General features: G+C 47.6%; 1 protein-coding gene across 5 annotated transcripts in view; it reads right to left on the bottom strand.

The window, feature by feature from the left end:
• The window catches only part of Fgf1 (fibroblast growth factor 1), a 97,815-nt gene that overhangs the window by 51,833 nt on the left and 26,663 nt on the right, over positions 1-19,319 (bottom strand). Inside the window, exon 1 of one of the 5 annotated variants that reach the window (XM_075968788.1) lies at positions 1,132-1,210. The exons of the other annotated variants lie outside the window; for them this stretch is intronic. The gene's annotated coding sequence lies outside the window, so the exon portion shown is untranslated. Of the gene's footprint in view, positions 1-1,131; positions 1,211-19,319 lie in introns of those variants that run through there. 5 annotated transcript variants of the gene reach the window in all.

Genomic DNA, 19,319 nt, shown 5'->3' with positions numbered 1-19,319 from the left:
TCGGACAACCCATGGCCTTTGGTTGGCTTCTCTCAGTTATGTGTCTTGAAGATGTTTCCATATTTTCTTGTAACGTGATAGCTCATGACGTTTTAATGCTAAGTAATATTCTACCATGTGGACCTTTCATGGCTTTTTTTTAACTCCGCTTCCTGAACTGGCTAACAGGGTAATCAGAAGCGCAAGCAGAAAGAATCCACAGTATAGTCATTACGGATATTTAGTGAGTACTTAGTACCAGGTACCTTTCAAATGCCCTTCAGCGCGTCCTCCTTTTTAAGCCCATGGCATAGGTGCTATCCACAGTCTTACTTTACAGATGAGGACTGAGACCCAGGGGTTTAATTGTTGTTCGAGGCCATGTGTCCAGGAAGGGGTCTCCCTGGGACTTCAACCCAGAGATTCTGACCTTGGATCTTAAGACAGACATATATTTCACAAGAGGGAACATGGTCAGAGAAGTGTGTCACAGGGATGCTGTCACGTAAGCAACATTGACGCTACTTGTACCAGCTGAGACTGTTACAACATCCTGGGCTTTGTCATCCTCTGAGAATGCCCTTGTACAGCGGCCACGTTCATCCCATGGAGCTCAGGACTGCATTTGACGTGCACCCTCCCTAGAAGGAACACATCATTCTCACACCATCCCCAGAAGGTTGCCTTTTATGAATGTCAATATTTGCAGGTAGGGCTATTGAAATAGTAACAGTGCCTTCCTTTGCTAATGAGAAATTCAGAGCACCACGACACTCAGAAATTACCAGTGCTTCTCCAGTGGGCTGTGGAACTGGAGCTGTGAGCCTTGAGTCTAGAGGGTCAATCTTAGTCCAGAGAGAGCAGTGACCAGTGGATCATCCCATCCATGGGCACAATGACTCTCTGAGGAAGCAAGCAGATGTGCCCTAGAGTCTCACAGTGCTCCCCAACTTTCCTCCCCGTATCGCATGCTGGGCATCCTGCCAGCAATGGGCCAGCAGGTACAACCCCAGGCACCTAGATCTGTCTGTATCTGGATGGCAGCTGTATGGGTACTGCCTTTACCATGGCCCTGTCAAAGTGCATTCACAAGCGTACACACTCATGTACACACACAGAGACACAGACACATAGACACACACATGAGTTTACCCCAGCTCCAGCAACGGGTGGTTTAGCCTGGGCAGATCTGCTCACTCCCTGTCCCCTCCACTTCCTTCTGCCCTGGATTTCCAGACAGAGAGTCAAAAATGGGTTCCCATCGAGTAAGGTTTGTTTTCCTTTAGTGTCATTTTCCATTTATAGCTGGTCTTCTCTTGAAAGGCTCTGTCCTTCCTCCTTCTTTTTTTCTCTTTCCTTTGGGGGATTCAGGATAAAAGCTTGGATTTTTTTTGTAACTCTTGTGGTCAGCTGGCTAACCAGTCATTCGTTCAGAATGTCTCCAGAAAACCAGTGGTTACCTTTACAGACACTTAACGCTAATTTCCATGGCTTCTGAGACCTCCTGGCCTGGTGTTCACAGATTCATGTGAACTGCTGAGCAGACGCGGTCCACTAGCCTGGTAGGTCCTTCCCTGTAGGCTCAGCCTGGGAAATGGGGATAAGAACGGTGCTAACAGCAGATACTGATGGGGCAATGAGTCTCATCCATTCCCACACCGTGGGGCTCTAGAGGAAGAAGTGAGCTCAGGGGTGTGAAGACCACGATCAACCACAACCATTGGGGGTTTGGTCGCTGACTTTGCTGGCCTTGTGTTTCAGCTTCATCAGCCTTCCTCTGGTGCCGTAGATCCTGCTGTAGTTTGACTGTGAGATGCCTCCCTTAGTCTCTTGTGTCTAAACATTTGACCGCTTATAAAATCTTTAGGTGAAGCCTTGCAAGAGGAAGTGGGTCCTTTGGGGCTGGCCTTGAGGTTTACTGGCTGTTCCACTCCCCATCACCTCTTAGCCTCCTGACCACCTCACACTCCTGCCGCCTTGCTGGACTGGAACCCTTTTTAACCCCGAGTCCAAAGTGAGCCCTTCCTCCCTTCAGTTGCTCTTATCAGGTGTTTGGTCACAATGACAAGTGACGAATACAGCTATACTCCATGGCCTCCTGCCACCTTTCCATCCCTCCGTTGCCCTGAACACTCTTACAGCTAATTCACCTGCTCTCCTGCCTCTGCCCCAGTCAGATGTGGCATTACAGCTGCACAGTCCCATCTGCCTCTCCTCCACAGCGCTAGTCAGATCAGAGGTTAAATTTCTACTTTTATTTGAGTGATTTTCCAGTTAATGTCTAGACAGTCCTGGAATCTAGGGAGGGTCCGGGCACAAGTAACTAATGAACACTAACTGGCCATTGTATGGAATTTGCTTCCTCGCAGCCCTTGGTCTCGCCTGGGTCATTTTTCATGTTTTTCTTGCATGACATTATCTAGTTCATCTGCCAGTAATGTCATCTCTGTCTTCTACTCTGTGCATACTGAGGCCTGGCTAGAACAGCCGGGGTCCATCCCTCTGTCTGGCAGATGGGCCCCTGCATGAGAAAAAAAAATGGTAAAGAGGCTCTTTTTCTGCCTGGAAGAAGAGCAGAAAGAGCAGGGCAAGGTGTCTAGGCAGGAGCTGAGGGTTACAGGCCTGTGGCTCACCCGGAAGCGTTTATGGACTTAGTGCCAGGGAACCACAGACTCCCACATCCAAAGGGTCCCAGCCTCAGCTCTGCTCTTGGAGCTCCAGGGAAAACAGTTGGTTTTCTTTTTTCCATGCTGGCTCCTCCCTCCTATTAGACCTTGAACATGATCCTGCGGGCCTGATTAGCCCCCTTTAGCTAGAAGGAAGCCACTTCGGAACTGTGAAGAGTAAATTTAACAGTCACAAGGTGGCACAGATTAACGCCCAGACTGCAGTAAGCAGTTAGGGTGCTGAGAGATGCCCAAGTACTTCACAATACAAACTCCTGCCCAACTAGCCTGCAGAAGTGATGCTATCATAGCTTGACCTCCTCAAAGACACTCTAGCACATTCCTGTCACACAGTAGGTCCTCAGGAACTACTTCTGCAGAATTAAGTGGGTAGAAAACCTCAGCCCCAGGCACACTGTGCTCACACGCGATGTCTAGTGTGTAGCATGGTTCTCTTCTGCTTTGATTTCTGGACCCACTTCCTGTATATCCAAAGTTACAGATTTTCTTCCTGGCCATTAACAAATAAAAGTCACTAAGAACTCAATCCTAGAGAGGAGCTGGAGCCCTGCCCGACCTGAAAACACAGCACAAACTTCGAGAGAGAACACCTTGGGTTCTTGGTGGCTTCGGCCTCAGAAAAGCAAAGGTTTGTTGATGTTAGTGTTGGTGGGGAGAGCTAGCTGCCTTTGAAAAGCTAAAAATCAGGCTCCTCCTTTGACTGGGTTGGAATTGGGGTGGGTGTGATAGAGCCTAGGGCCAGAAGAGGGCGCCATGAGACAAGTGTGCCGCTGCCTCCACAGTGAGACTCAGGGGTTCTTGGCACTTGGTCTCCTGTTTTTTTTTTGTTTTTTTTTTTGTTTGTTTTTGTTTTTGTTTTTGTTTTGTTTTGTTTTCTCTGAATGCTTTTGTGTTCTCTGCAGGGAGCAGAGAGGGTTTCTCCAGTCTATGCCAAAGATAATTCTGTGAAAAAATAATTAAGCAGACCTCACAGGTTAAACACCAAATCCCAGGGATATTGTCGTGTCCACAAAACACTTCAGTGGACTTGAATCCTGATGGCCCTGAACTCTGTGAACAAATGACAAGCCACACTCTAAACATACTGTGAAAAATCAGAGTCTCATTCACGAATTGACTGGTGTAGATGACAGTCCAGTCAGACTGAGAAGGTAGACTGTTACTTTATGACCTTGAGAAGCGGTTCCATCTTTAATCTTCCCCATTATCAGGTTGATCAGAGTTACTTTTGCATAAATACATCCTCTACAGCCTACATCTTAATTAAAAAGAGAACAGCGCAGTCATGAAGTTGGAATACTTAAAAACCCTTGTCTGCGTTTTCCAAACTTGCTTGGGGTCTGTTTTCTTCCCCACACTGTTTATTCTCAGTCCTTCATGGAAGCATGGACGCATCCAAGGAACCCTTTTGGGAAACAGCCTGCTTAGGTGCAGAACCATTGTGGGCAAGCCGGTGTTAAGACTTTCTCCCGCAGTACAACACTTGCCAATTCCCTAAGATGCGTTGTGAAAATCACTGCAGTACTGCATGCAAGAGAAAAATCCTGAAGCCATGGTGCGTCAATAATGGAGGGATAAAGTAAGTTATTAGCCAAGCCAATGGTAGACGCATACGAGCACTTCAGAACAGAGAAATGGATTCTTTAGAGCAGCGTGTGTGGAATTACCTGACCGCTTTAGAAATCACCTGTGTGTTGTGTTAAGGACATGGAAAGAAATCCAAAGACATGAATTGCTCAAGTGGGATGGATGGATGAGGAGAGCTCAACTTTAATTTGTTACTCTCCCCATCTCTAGCTCTGAGAAGTTCGCTGCCATTTCTGGATGTCCCGACTCTCCCTACAGCCCTGTTACATTGCCTTTGCCCCTATGCAAGTCCCTGCTACCTGATGAATTCTCCCAGGGTCCTCGTGCCTGTCTCCCTCTCAGTTTCTCATCTGAGCTTCCCAAAGGAAGTCAATATCGTGGCCAGAACTTTGAATCCTATCCCCAGATAATTCTCCTTTCTCTTGCCTCTCCGGTAACTCTGGCTTGTGACTCTCTTAATACTCTACCCCGGATTCTATTTCTTCAGCCACTCTTTGAGGTATGGTAGCCCCAGGCACCCATCCCAGGGTCTTTATTAATATATATGTTCTCTCTGAGTGCCCTTGTTCACCCCAGAGACAACCATGTCCCCCAGATTCCGTCCTGCCCCTCACCCTAATCCCCAGAGTCACAGTTCCCACCCACTCCAAGAAGCTTCCCCGGGAAGGTCTAAGGAGGGTGTTAAGAGAATACCGTGAAGAATACCATGGTCATCATGGACTCAGTCCTAAAAATACCCCACTGCCTTCCCCTTCTTGCCTTACTCTCTTGATTGATGGCTGTTCAGTGCTTGCAATGTCACCCACGGCGCAGATGTGGCCACATTTCCTGTCTCCAGCTACTCATGGGCATCTGGTGAGGGTGCTAGCCATCGCCTCTCCCTGCCTGCCATTGCTGTCATAGCTCAGGACAATGAATTCCTGATGTACTAGCGAAGTTGCTTCTTCATTTTCTCTTCTTCTCCTTCCTCTATAGCACTGCCAGCCTTTCCTTGTAAACCACCGATCTGATCATGTGTTACTGTTGATCAAATCTCCACTGTTGTTTATCGTTGCCTAGAGACCCAGCCCAAACTTCACAACTTGACTTGAATGAATACAGAAACCTTTATTTATTTAAGCAACAGACCAGATACTAGAGGTGAGTGAGGCCTAGAGATACCTTTGTGATTAGCTCTGGTCCTTGTGTTGAAGGGACCACACTGTAGCAGGGACACACACACACACACACACACACACACATGCATTCCACACACATGCTTCATCATCAAAGGACAAAAAAGATTGAGTTTCCATTCTCTTCACTACCAAGGGACCAAACAGGAATAAAGTGTAAGACTGACAGGCAAGATTCCTCGAAGAGTGACACGCAAGCCAAGGCCAGAAGGAAAAGAAGGGGTAGGGTGCAGAGAGCCACATTCATGGCATCTCTATGTACTGTTGCCTGAAGGGTGGGGACTTTTGTGACTGCACCACTCACAGTGGGGACCCTCCTGGACATTTGGGTGCTAATGCCTGGCACACAGTAAGTTAAAAAACTTATAAGACATGCTAGAGAGATGTCTCAGCAGTTAAGAGCACTGGCTGCTGCTCTTCTAGAGGTCCTGAGTTCAATTTCCAGCAATCACATGGTGGCTCACAGCCATCTGTAATGAGATCTGGTGCCCTCTTCCAGCACGTATGCATGAAGGCATGTGTGCAGACAGAGTACTAATACCTAAAAAGCAATACATAAATAAACTTTTCCAAAAAACACCCCGTAAGATGAAAACCCATACGATGAAAAACCGGATGGAAACATAGACGGATGGACACGTGTGCATGGGTAGAAAAAGATGTGAACTAAGTATGGTGTCTTTTAGGAACAGTTACAAAACCAACAATGCTAAAACCTTGCGGCAGACAGCGTTGGGGGGTGTGTGTGGAAGATGGCTGAAATAAGTGCTCAGGCTCACTACCACTTTGGTTAACCACCTTTTGTGTGTGCGTGTGTGGATGTGTGTGTGTGTTTGTGTGTGAAATGAGTATGTGTGTGCATGCACATGTGTGTATGTGTATGTGTGTATGTATGTGTGTATATGTGTATATATGTGTGTGTGAAATGAGTATGTGTGTGTGCGTGCGTGTGTGTGTATGTATGTGTGTGTGTGTATGTATGTGTGTGTGAAATGAGTATGTACTTTACAAATGGAAGCATTTTTGCATTTTTGTATTTGTCTTCAAGGAATTTATTTATTTATTTATTTATTTAGCAGAAGAGAGAGAAACAGTGTGCATAGCAACTAAGTGCCCAGCCTCCTACAGTGAAATCAAATACAGGCCTAATCTTTTACCCAGATCCTGGGAAACCTCACCAGGATCCAAGTTTCTTTGTCTATGAAGTATGCACAGCTATATCTGCTTGCAGGGGTTGCTGTGAGAACTCGGGACACATGGAGAGAGCTGGCCTAACATTTGGGACAAAGTAAAGTCTCAAAGACCAGACAGGCTGTGATGAGGGGCTGATGTTTCTCTAAGCTTGGCCCATCCAAATGCCTCTGACTGGCTTTCTGAAGGAATGGTCACGAGAGGCAGCAGGGCATATATGTAAAGCTGGCTTTGCTGGTCAAAGAGGAGAGCTTTTTTGGCTTTAGAGTCTCCTTTGACTCCTGCTGTCCCTGAAAATGGCTGAGGACATGAACACAAATTGGACATGTCATCTCATCAGCAAGGTGCAGGGGACTCGCTGATGAGCTCCGGTGAAAACCAGAGCCTGGACTCCCTGTAGAACATGGCTGCTGGTGCTTGTACTCGGACTATTAGGTGGTTAAAAACACCTTGGCTATCATCCATCTTCTTAGGCCATCTTCAAAGTGAGGGACACGCTGTCCCTCTGACTTCTCCAGCTTTGCCCTCGCTGGCCTCTCAGAGGTGATGGGAAAGAGGAACCAGGGCCCCTCTGCCTCTCTAGGAGAGAAGAACTTGTTCCCCTAGAAGGTCCTCCAGGGCCCTTGCTCCGGGTTTGTCTGGTCTTTGCTTGCCTTGGTCTGCCTATTCCTCTGTCTTTATGACTCAGACGGGGCTTTTGGTCTCTCTTGGCTGTGTTGGGGCCCAGGGCGGCTCCTTGGCTGACCAACGCTTTCTGGCTGTGGGCCTTTGCCTCCCTACCCAGGAGGTCTGCCCCTGACCCCACTGTAGGGTCACTCCACAGTGGCCTCTGGCTCACATCATGTGGGAACAGTATCAGAGTCCACCCACTCACCAGCTGATGTACTCGCTCAAACTCAGCACCCGTCCCCACCATGGCCGACAATTCAGGATGACTTTGTCTTTAGTGTACCTCCAACTCACTAGGATGTTTGTACAGCGAAAGACAACCCCATCATACTTCTTATACAATCTCATCTTTGGTTCTAAGCTTGGGAGACAGAGACATTGCCTCTCCCAGCTCCCAGACCCAACAGTGGCACAAGCACCATCTTGTGTCTGCCAGGTTTCATCCTCACCCTTGCCATGCGATAAGAGAGTGCAAGCCATTTTGCAGATCAGCTGAGTGCAATGGCCACAGGTCTGGGCAGTTGAATCAACTGTCTTCTTTGTTCTGTGTCTCTCTTCTTCTCTGTCCTGCCGTCTCAGCCTCTGAGAGGGTTGGGACAGTTTTTAAGCCATAGGACAGGGAGGAACAATGAAAGTATAGCTTCAAAAAAAAAAAAAAGAAAGAAAAGAAAGTACAGCTTCAACTTTGCAAAACCTTCCTCTTTCGGGGCTATAGTCAATGCAGGGCCTGACACTCGGCGGGTATCGTGCTGTGAACCCCAGTCAGGACCTGCCCCACAAACATAGGACAGACATTTTCATCTCCACATGCAAAGATGCTCTTAGACACCAAGAAAATGCTAAGTCCAAAGTTCTGTACCACGTCATACCTCCTAAGAGAACTTCAAGGGACAAGGTGGACAGCAGCCAGTGTTGACCAGGATGTGGAGAAAATGGGGCTCTCATATGGTGCTTCTGAGAATGCAAGATAGTGTGGCCAGCCTGGGAAAGGGTGGCAGTTCTCAACCAGTGTAGCACAGGGTTGGCACATAACCTAACAATCCCACACCTAAGTATATGCCCAAGAGAAAGGAAAGCATATGTTCACATAAAACGAGTCTGCCAATGTTGGTAGAATTACTCATCGGAGCCAAGAAGTGCCTTCATGTGATGGATTAGTCAGCTGCTGAGAGGAACAAAGTTCTGCTACATGCTACAGCATGATGAACCACGGTGTGAAAGACGCCAGTCACATAGCCTAGAATTCCACCTGTATGAAATTTCCAGACTAGATGTATCCATGGAAACAGAAAGTAAGTTGCTTATTGCCAGGGAGTGAAGGCATGGGAAAAATAGGAAATAATAGGTATATTTCTTTCAAAATTTCTCCAAAGTAGATAGTGACAATAATTGCATGATTCTATAAATGTCCTAAAAGCCACTATATTGCATACTTTTTTATCGTTAATTGTAATATGTGAATTATATTTCTAGAAATCTGTTTTGAAATACCCTAATATCTCTCTCTCTCTCTCTCTCTCTCTCTCTCTCTCTCTCCCCCCCCTTTCTCCAAATGCATAGTTTTCTGTTATTTTAGTACTGTGGAGCTGGGAATGTAGCTGGGCTGGCACACTGTGTGCCTAGCATGCATAGGGCTCCGGGTTCAGTCCCCAGCATCATATAAACTAGCAGAGCATCTAAAATCCCAGCCCTCAGAAGGTGCAAGGTCACCCTTTGCTACAGATGAGTCTGAGATCCACCTGGGATACATGAGACACTGTCCCAAAATTTTTTAAGTTGTTGCTAATACACTTACAACAGTCCAATATTAGGTGGGTAACAATATAATCACTTTACAATGGCGTTTTCTGCTAGAAGATAAGCTTCAAGAAGCTGGAGATACTTTTATTGTCTTTATATTTACCATGCTTAACGCAAGACTCAGTTCACAGTAGGGTCTCTATAAATGCTCATTGAATCAAAAGAACCTCCATGGAGCTCCAGTCTTAAATGGACACATATTCTCAGTGGTGATTTAGAAATTCCTTTTACTTCTTCTTCTCTTTTTAAATTGGTGCTGAGGTTTCTGGGGGTCCATCCCAGAGCCTTTTACATGTTAGGCAAATTACCACTGAGCTACACCCCAACTGTTAGTACCTGAGTCCTCGACACATGGGTGTATGGAGAGTGTGAAATGCAGCAAGTGTCTCCGTACCCCCACCGGGAGCTTACAACCAAGGAGTCCCATATTGTCTGCCTTTCAGTGCTACAGATAGAGTACGGATAAGGCCTGAAAGCATACTGAAATGGCAATTGTTTCCAAGTTCCTCTGGGTGGGGTCATGTAAGGGAGTTTGCAAGTTGAGAGTGTGCTAAGAATGGGTGCTGAAGGGAGAGGCTGAGGGAGGAGAAGGTCAGTGAAGGAGGGGGCAGCCTTTGCCAATAGAAAGACCTTGTCGGTTAGGAAGTGTTTCCAAACCATGATTTTATTGTCTTTCTGAAGCATGGAGTAACATCGGGACAGGGCGAGGGCCAACTCCTATTCTTCATCTTGGGGAAGGCTTGGAGAGAGGTGTGGCAGGAAAGGATGACTCAGGGGCCGAAGGGAGAGAGCAAGGGTGTCTGAAGAGATGGGGGAGACTTGATATAATTACCTTGTTCACCATGGAAACTGGGGAAGGAGAGCCAAAAGGTTAAGGCAGAGAGTAAAGAGATACAGGGTGACGATAGGAGTTGGAAGCTAAGAGGTGATTGTCTCTGTGTGACCCATAGTCAATGGGGGAGGCCAAGAAGCCAAACGGAGAGCAAGAAGACATATCCAATTGCCTTTTCCCACACACAGACATCTCTTCATTGCACCTCTCTCACCCCACATTTTCATCTTAACAGGCAAAATTTCTAAGAAACCTTTCAAGAGTTGGAGGTATGAATGGGCCAGGAAGTGATTAAGATGTGAATAAGGCTTTGGAAGAAGGCAGAGAGATGCTGAAGGCTTCAGATGATGAGGGAGATAGGAAGAGACAAGGAAGATGTGGGAAGGATGAGGCTCAAGGTCAAGGATGAGGCTACAAAATCTGGCACGAATCACAAATGGAGGCCTGGGAAGCGAAGAGATGGGTCAGCAGAAAGAAAAGATGCATCCCAAGCAGGCTTGTGAACCAGGAAGCAGATGGCCAGAGCTCTGAGATCTTCCTGTCGAAGGGGCCTGACTCCACAACCCAAGGATGGATGTGTAAATCCAGGGAACCTGAGATGGAAATGAGCCTAGGCACGAGTGAGCCTGGATGGGAGAGGATGCGATACAATGAGGTTTCCCTTTTCCTAGTGTGGTGGCTCCTTTGTGGTTTCTGTTTGCCAAGCCCAGAAGGAGGAATGGGTGGCAGTATTGCTTGATGGTTAGGGCATGGACTTTGAGCACAGAATAGATCTAGTGCTGTGGCTCCCCGGCTGTAGTGCCTGCTGTGCGTACACATGCCACTGTTCTAAGCCTGTGTCCTCTCCTGCACTGACGGGATTCTGCTGGGATGGTGTGGAAGTTGAATCTGGGCTCCTGACCCACTGGGGTGCCGAATCTTTCATCGCCTCAGATGCACGTATTGTAAGTAGGCTGGCATCTCTAGAGTCAGGCTCTGGGCCGTTTTCCCTCAGTGGTACACAACATGGTTTACAGCTTACACTACTTTAGGTCTGGCCAGATGTGGAAACAGGCATCCAGTAAGCAGTAGCCATGGTGCTGGGTAGCCGTTTGCTGCATGGGGCCATAGATATCTCCTTATCTGTTCTCTGGCACTGATAAGCCCTTTACCTGGTGAGTAGGAGCCAAGGCCCTGAGGTCTTGAGTCTATTACAACTTTTAGTGAGAACTGGGCCGGATGATGTCACCTCTCCAACCCCCATTTTCCTCTTCTCCTTCGAGCCTCTCCTCTCTGTACTTAGGAAGTCTCATTCATCATCATCGTCATCATCATCATCATCATCATAGCTGTATGTCTCCAACAGCAATGACTGTCACAAAGTCTCCCTGTACCTGCAGACACTTGGGTCCTTTCCACCCACAGTCTCTGGGCACAGGGACTCTTGCAGAGGCCTCTCCCAGGCTCTGGAGCCTCTCTTCAGTAGTCCTGGGGAGGTCCGTGGGGAGCTCCATGGGGAGCAAGCATTGTCTGCTCTTCTCTGGCTCACTGCTCTGTCTCTGTTTCGTGACACTCAGGATGGAGCTACTGACTTTTAGGCAGACTGGCTGCCCACAAGCCCTTCTCTTTGGAGACAAGGCTGCCGCCTACAATTTCTTTTCTAACTGTCCCTGTTTCATAACCCAAGGCCAGGGATCAGCCCTGGGTCCATGACTGTGTAAGTGGCGAGCCACTCTGCATATGTGATGCCAGTCTGGTTTTGTTGAATGAAGCTCAGCTGGAACCTCGACCCCGTGGCCCTAATACAGAGGACTGGCTGTCTAGTGACATCATGGGCCCTGCAGTTGCCCCCAAGAGATCACGGAACCAGAATATCACTGATGGGCTGAGGGGCATGTCAGACAAACGCAGTCTTCCCAATCCTGATCCTTAGAGAGTCCTGTGTTGCCCTGTGTGCCCTATAGCTCTCCTGAGCACCGCAGCAGCATGGCATCTTTGAGTCAGTCTGGAAAGCATGGTGTGCTATGTGAGACCAGTCAACATCAATCACTCTTTCATCAGTTGGCCCTTTTGTTTGTCTGTGCGTCCTCTGGTGTGTGTTCCAAAAACATGGCAGTTAAGCTGAGCCATGGTGTACAGAGTAGCATATAGCGATGTCTACATGGCTGATAAGCCAAGCCAAGCTCAAGCCAAGGAAAGAAACTGAACAAATCTACATTCTGTTGCTAAATGAAGCCACCTGCAGCGTAACTTGGAAAGAGTGAAGGTTGATTTTGCTCATGGTTCTGGAGGCCGGGACGCTCAAAGTTAAGAGGTCATGCTTAGCAGGGACTCTCCACTCTCCTCAGGGCTATTGATAACATAAGACATCAGATGGCAAGAGAGACACATTACAGAGTCATGGCTCGTGAGGTGGCTCAGACCCAGGGCCTACATGGTACAAGGAGAGAATTAACTATTGCAAGTTGTCCTCTGATCTCTACACAGGTGACATGGCCTGTATTAACATGTGCATATGGACACGTGCACACATATAAATGAGTAAATAAATGTAAAAACTGCAAAAGAAAAAAGAAAAAAGTCCTACCCTGGAGGCAAGGATATAACTCAGTTGGTAAAGTGCTTTCCTGACATGTATGAGGTCCTGGGTTCACCTAACCCTAGTGAGGTGGAATATTCCAGTATCTCAGTCAGGAGGAACAGAAATCCAAAGTCATCTTCCTTGGATACATAGTGAATCTGAGAACAGTCTACATTAGTGACTATCTCAAAGAGGGAGGGAGGGAGGAAGAGAGCGAGAGAAGGAAAAACCAAAAAGAAAAGAAAAAAAAACCCCAAATTTAAAGAGCTACCTTGTAGATCATTTATAACTCATTACTCCATGAGGCTGTTGAAGACCCTCATGATCCAGCCACCCCTCCTAGGGGCTTCCTGGTCCCACCTCTGAATATCTTACAATGCAGGATGGTGTTTCAGCATGAGAGTTGGTGGAGACATTTGGACTGCAACTGCTACCAACTTCTTAGTCCCTCATAGACTGAAGGGGCAAAGAAGGGGGAAGACAGAACAGGTGGCCTTATCTACCAACGGATATGGTGGATGGGAGCCCTGGCTCTGGATCCCACTCTCCAGCTTTCACTTAACTCGCGCCTCAGAAAGAAATGGAGGCAGCACCGGCTGGCCCGCTGGTGGCTGTCTGTGTACAGCTCTCCCACTCTTTCCCGTTCCTAACTTTTCCAACCCGACCGCCTGTCTGGCCCTGCTCCCACTGACTTGGGCTGCCGCAGAAGGCCACCCACCCACTCGTGCTCACAAAAGCAGGCCTGTCTGCATCCCAGCAGGGTAGCACATGGGGACAGGCCCAGGAGCCACACCGCTCTCCTCTGGGGAAGTGCAGTCTAGTCAGGGGGAAAGAAGAGGCGGTGCCTTGTTACACACAACCTCTCAGCTTGGGCAGAGGCAGCTGCATGGAAGCCTGGGTCCAAGTAGGGCTGTGATGAGACATGTCACTGCCCAAGACACACTAGATCCAAAGAGTCTGAACTAACTAAACTTCCATCACATCTTTTATGGCAAACCAGTTCAAGACGTTTGCTTTTTCATTAGAAACTGTTACCCTTGTGTCCTAGATCTGTGGTCCCCAACCTGTGAGTCGCGACCCCTCTGGGAATCAGAGGACCTTTTCATAGGTGTCACGTATCAGATATCCTGAATAACAGATATTTACAATTCATAACAACAACAAAATTACAGTTATGAAGTAACAAAGTAATTTTATGGTCAGAGGTCACCACAACATGAGGGACTGTATTAAAGGGCCACGGCATCAGGAAGGTTGAGAACCACTGTTCTAGGTAATAAGTGCAAGAGAAGATGTGGGCACTAACAACGGGCATTTGTCAAGTCTCAGTGGCTGTGACTTACATGACCTCAGAGAGGCTGCTCTGGGCATCCCTGTCTGGTCAGTGAGCCACCCTGTGAAGGATATTATGGGCAAGAAACATGACTAGACAGACATATGGCAAAAGAATAAAGCTGGAATCATGGTTAGAGACATAGGCTTCAATGTGAGGCTTCCTGGATTTAAAGCCACAAAGTCCGAGCTTAGTCACCTCATCTCTAACAGTAAGCAGCCATAGTTTCTACCCTTGTGTTTGTTACCCGGTCAGAGGGAAGCAGCCATCCCAGAGGCTGGCTCATAAGTAAAACATACTTTTTGAATCTCATCTCACAGCTGTTACTTTTGCTGTTATGCTTAACTCAGGATGAATAAGATAGTCTCTGTGTCTTTGAGAGTGGACGAGAAGCTAAATCACAGATGCTGTATCAGGCTCTGCTAAGTGCCATGAGGGCAGTACCAGGAGCTGAGGATACAGGATTGGGAGTTTTTGTGGAAAATGGGGTGTCTCTGCCAGAAGGACAAACAGGCATTGCACATGGGGGAACAGAATAAAGGAACCTCTTGAACCAAGGCCCATGGGAAAGCAGAGGGCATCTCCCCAGCCTGAGGCCACTGAGCAGAGGGGCTAACAGGGATGTCCAGGGTTAGTGCAAGTTTGACATTAGATCATAGAGGACCTCAAATGATGTCATTCCAGCAAGCTTAGACTCCGCCGCAAGTAAACAAAGGTGAGGCCGTTATGTGTATGTGTGTGTGTGTGTGTGTGTGTGTGTGTGTGTGTGTGTGTGTGTATATATATATAGAGAGAGAGATTTTGAGAAGGAAGTTTGGAAGATGCTTCTGGGAAGACTATAGGACAGTCTGGTGGAGGTTTCAAGCAGAAGCCATGCATCTTCCAGCTCCTGCTTCATGTTTGCCTTTTTTCTGAAGGTACATGTGCATCTGTGTATGCAGGTCAGAGGGCAACCTCAGAAGTCACCCACAGGTATGTCGTCCACCTCCTTTGAGACAGAATTTCCTATTGGTCTGGAGCTCAGTGGTTTGGTTAGGCTGGCTGGCTGTCAAGCACCAGGAATCCTCCTGCCTCCACCTTCCCAGTGCAGGAATTCCAAGACCGGATCTCCATGTCTAGCGTTATGTGTGGGGATTGAACCCAAGTCCTTACGCATGTGAGACAAGCACTTTGGCATCTGAAGTCAGTCTTCTTTGCTAGATGGCTCACCAGTGTAGGCCAGGGCTCCGACACTGCCTTCTCACCAATATGTCTCAGGACAGTCCCGGCGGGACAACAGTTACTGAATTAAAATTGACGCAAAAAATCTGAAACTTAAGCCATGAATGTTGAAGAGCGAGACTAGCTCTGAAGTTACTTAAAGAAGAAAATGAAGAGGATTTGGTCCATGGGTCATCAGACCTATCTCTGATTGTGGAACTGGAGAGCCATTCGCTGAGAGGATGCCCAAATCTATCTGCAGAGCAAATGCGGAACCTGCCTGTGGGTGTGGCTCAAGTAAGGTGAGGGACAGTCACCTATCCGCCCATTGACCATCTGGCAGGCTGAGAAGATGGGCTTGGACAGAGCAGAAAGGGCAGAGTCACGTGGTGGAGAGCAAAGATAGAGGTGCGGAAAGAAGAGCAGCTTGGTTCTCCATAATCCCAGAAGAGTGGGTGTTATGGAGGACTCCCACCTTGTCCAGAGAGCCCTGGCCCCCATATCATGCACGCTCTGTCTTGGGGAAACCTTAAGAAGAGATCAAATCCTGGAGGAATGACAGCACGGATCCTAGTGATTGAGGGATGGACCCAGATGCTGGACATGGACCACAAAGAGGAGCCCCAGAGTCCACTTCAAGACTCCCAGAATTGCTGCTCTATCTCTAATGCCCCATGATGTGAGGCCGCTCCTCTGAAAGAGGCCTACAAGCACTGCCAACCCTGGGCTCAGGAACTTTCTCTCACTTTCTCCTTCATGGATTTTAAGGATCCAAATTCTTGGCCAAGCATCTAAATGACCCCAAAACTGGTGTGAAAGGCCTCATTCTCGTGATACTCTTCCCCACCCTAGCAGTGTGGGCTGTTCCCTCTTCCCTGTTGTGTGCCAAGTGCTCTACGCCCTTGCAACTTGGTCCATGCTGGTCTCTTGACCTGGAAGATCCTTCTCCATCTCCTGCTCATTAACACCTTTTTTCAGGACAGGGGTGGGGGTGGAGAGGATGTTTCAGTCAGTAAAGTGTTTGGTATCCAGGCATGAGGACCCGAGGTAAATCTACTGTACCCATGTAGGGTGGTGCAGGCTCATAACCCTAGTGCTGGAGAGGCAGTGATCCTGGAACTTGTGAACTAGATAGATAAGCCTAATTTGGAAAGTTCCAGGCTAATTAGAGACCCTGTCTCAATAAACAGGTAAATGGCTTCTGAGGAATGACATCTGAAGTTGACCTTCAGTCTACACACACACACACACACACACACACACACACACACACACACACACCACTGCGGTGGTTTGAATAGGAATGGCCCCCATAGGCTGATATATTTGAATACTTAGTCACCAGGGAGTGGCACAATTTGAGGATTAAGAGGTGTGACCATGTTGGAGGAAAAGTGTCACTGGGGGTGGGCTTTGAGGTTTCAAAAGCCCGTGTGAGGCCTAGTCTCCCCCAACCTCCACCTATGGATGAGAATGTGGAACTCTCAGTTCCCTCTCCAGCCCCGCTGCTGCCTCCATGCCACCATGCTCTCTGCCATGATAACGGACACCCGAGTCTCTGAAAGTGTAAGCAAGCCCCTAACACAATGCTTTCTCATGGAAGAGTTGCCCTGATCACAATGTCTCTTCATAGCAGGAGATCAGTAACTGAGACACACACCTGCATACACATGAGAACACACACACACACACACACACACACACACACACACACACAAGCCCTTCTAGGCTCTGCACATATATGCATGTGTACCTGTCTGTACATGCACATACACAAATATGCACACAAATAAAATAAAAAAGTTTTTGCATTCTCTAAGACCTATGTCAAGTTTCTCCACACCAAACACACAAATCTCTCTTGGTCCCTCCAATTAGCTCTCTCTCTTCCTCCCTTCACCCTCCTTTCTCCCTCCCTCTCTCCCTCTCACCTGGTTTCATGGTGTATTGCTTTGCCTAGTAATACTTTATTGCTTCTTTGAGTGCTTGTCTTGTGTGATGGTTTGAATCTGAACTGGCCTCTACAAGTCTGTGTTTTGCATACTTGGTCCCTAGCCTGTGCTGCTCTATTCGGAGGTTCTGGAACATTTAGGAAGTAGTGCCTCACTGTAGGAAGATCCCACCTGCCCCTGGCTCTTCCTCCAGCCTTCCTTGTCAGCTGTGGTGTGAACAAGCCTCAGTTTTATGGGCAGATTGCTCCTGCTATGGCGTCCTTCCCACTATGAGAGACCGAAATCCCTTTGAAACTGTGAGCCTAATTAAGCCTTCCTTCCCTTAAGCATTCCTGTCAGGCCTTTTGGTCACAGCCATGAAAAGGAGTAATTAACACAGCTTGTCTTGTCCTTCCAAGGTTTGTAATAGTCTAAGGATAGAAACCCATTCTGTTGTGTTTATTTTATGTATATGTTCATGGAAGCAGATGTGTGTGTGTGCATGCATATGCAATTTTGTATATGTGTGAGAGATGTATGAGAGAAGGCCATCTTCCACTCTCTCTCCCCACCTTAGCCCAAAAGATCAGCTAGGGTCTGTCAGTGAATGCTGCACTCACTGACTGGAAGCCACTCATCTCTATCCCCAGTTCCCCCAAATGCTAGTTACAAAAGTGTGCAACCATGCCTGTTTTTTTGGGGGGGGGGATCAAACTCAAGTTCTCATGTTTGTACAGCAGACTTTGTAGACACTGAGCCATCTTGGGACACCTTAGTCCCAAGAAAAGTCCTTTTATCATTAATTGTCCTGCAGTGTGGCAGGCCCCTGGCCAGCACCAGCCCAGCACATACCCAGTGTGTGTTGCCATCCAGTCGGATGTGCTATCTGTGATCTTGATACTGAGCAGACACCGCTACATGTACTAAGACTTTGGAATGGCTCCCGTAGCTAGACGGAAATGGGAACGCTTGGCCTTGCCGTCAGCTGTACTTTATTACCCATAGTGCCTACAGTGGTGACTTAAATCCCCTCACGGTTCCACCGTGACATGTGCCAAGAGCTGTGATTCAGAAGAAGAACGTTCTCTACATCCAGCTGACAAACTCAAAACGCACCTGTTCATTTAATTGTCCGCTCTCCTCTGCCTTCCCTGCAGCATCGGCTAGTGTTTAGATTAAACGCTTGCTCTGTTTCTCTCCTTTGCAGTTTTCCATTGGCAAGAAAAGTGTTTGCCCATCCGTGCCCCCTGCATAGCCCACTGAGTACCTCCTACGTGTTTGTCCGCAGTGGTCTGCTCCCAAAGGCACAGGACCTCGGTGAAGTTAGCTCTTTCTGTGGTCTGCACAGCAGAGCTAGTTATTTCTGGATTGTTCTATAAAACCGAGAGCAATTTAGGATGGAACTAGACAGTCCTGCTTTCTTTCTTCCTTTCTTTATTTGTTTAGAGTGGAGGATAGACAGTTATAAAACACAGCTGCCTCCATGAAAAGGAAGACTAAATTCTTTATCCAGCTGCAAACAACAGAATTATTTAATTTTAGCTCTGAAATAGCCAGCCCAGTTCTTGGGAAGGAAGGAAAAAAAGAACCGCTATCTTTAACCACTTAGATATGGCTACTCCCCTTCCTCTCCAATCACAAATGAGGAAAAGGAGTGATAAAGAGAGAGAATATTTTGAGTGGTTTTAGGATTCATGTTCCTTGGTTTCCACAGAAAAGAATGGGAGATTGTTTTCCACATCTTAGTGTAAGTTCCCCCACCTTCACCGCTTGCTCTACCCAACATCCTTCCTGTTGAGTCCCAGAAACCAAAGCTCCAAGGAGAGGCTCTCCTGTGGGCACAGCAGCTGTCAAGGGGCCAGGCTTCAAAGAAATCAGTTCTCAGTTCAGGACCCATAGTTTAGACCCAATAGGGATTTTCCTAACTTACCCCCACTGTGGCAGAATTTCACCAAGAACATACTCGAAAGGCGAGTAATGAGTAACACTGAGGAAATGGGAGGATTTCGAGGCATCTGGGCTCTGACTGTTCTGAAGGACAGTGGCAAAAAAACCACGCCAGCTGGCCCACAACAGAAGGCCCTAGGAATAGTCTCCCCTTTGTACTTAAATGGGCCTTTTTAATGGTAACATGAACACTACTGTCTGAATGTTGATGTGTCCCCAAATTCACATGGTGAGCTGCCCTCCCCAGTATAATACTAGAAGGTGAGGGCTTTTGGAGTAAGTACACCGTAAGGGTGGAGCCCACACCCGTGGGCAATCCATCACCCTTCTGCTGTGTGGGAGAAGAAGCCAGCCTGCTTCAGACATTAGGTCTGACGGCTTCTTTATTTTGAACTTCCCATCACTGAGAGCCATAAGAAATAAGTCGC

This window comes from Microtus pennsylvanicus, chromosome 4 (genome assembly GCF_037038515.1).
Source record: "Microtus pennsylvanicus isolate mMicPen1 chromosome 4, mMicPen1.hap1, whole genome shotgun sequence".
In the NCBI taxonomy this organism is placed as follows: domain Eukaryota; kingdom Metazoa; phylum Chordata; class Mammalia; order Rodentia; family Cricetidae; genus Microtus; species Microtus pennsylvanicus.
Note: the sequence above shows the minus strand (reverse complement) of the source record. Positions and strands in the feature narration are given on the sequence as shown.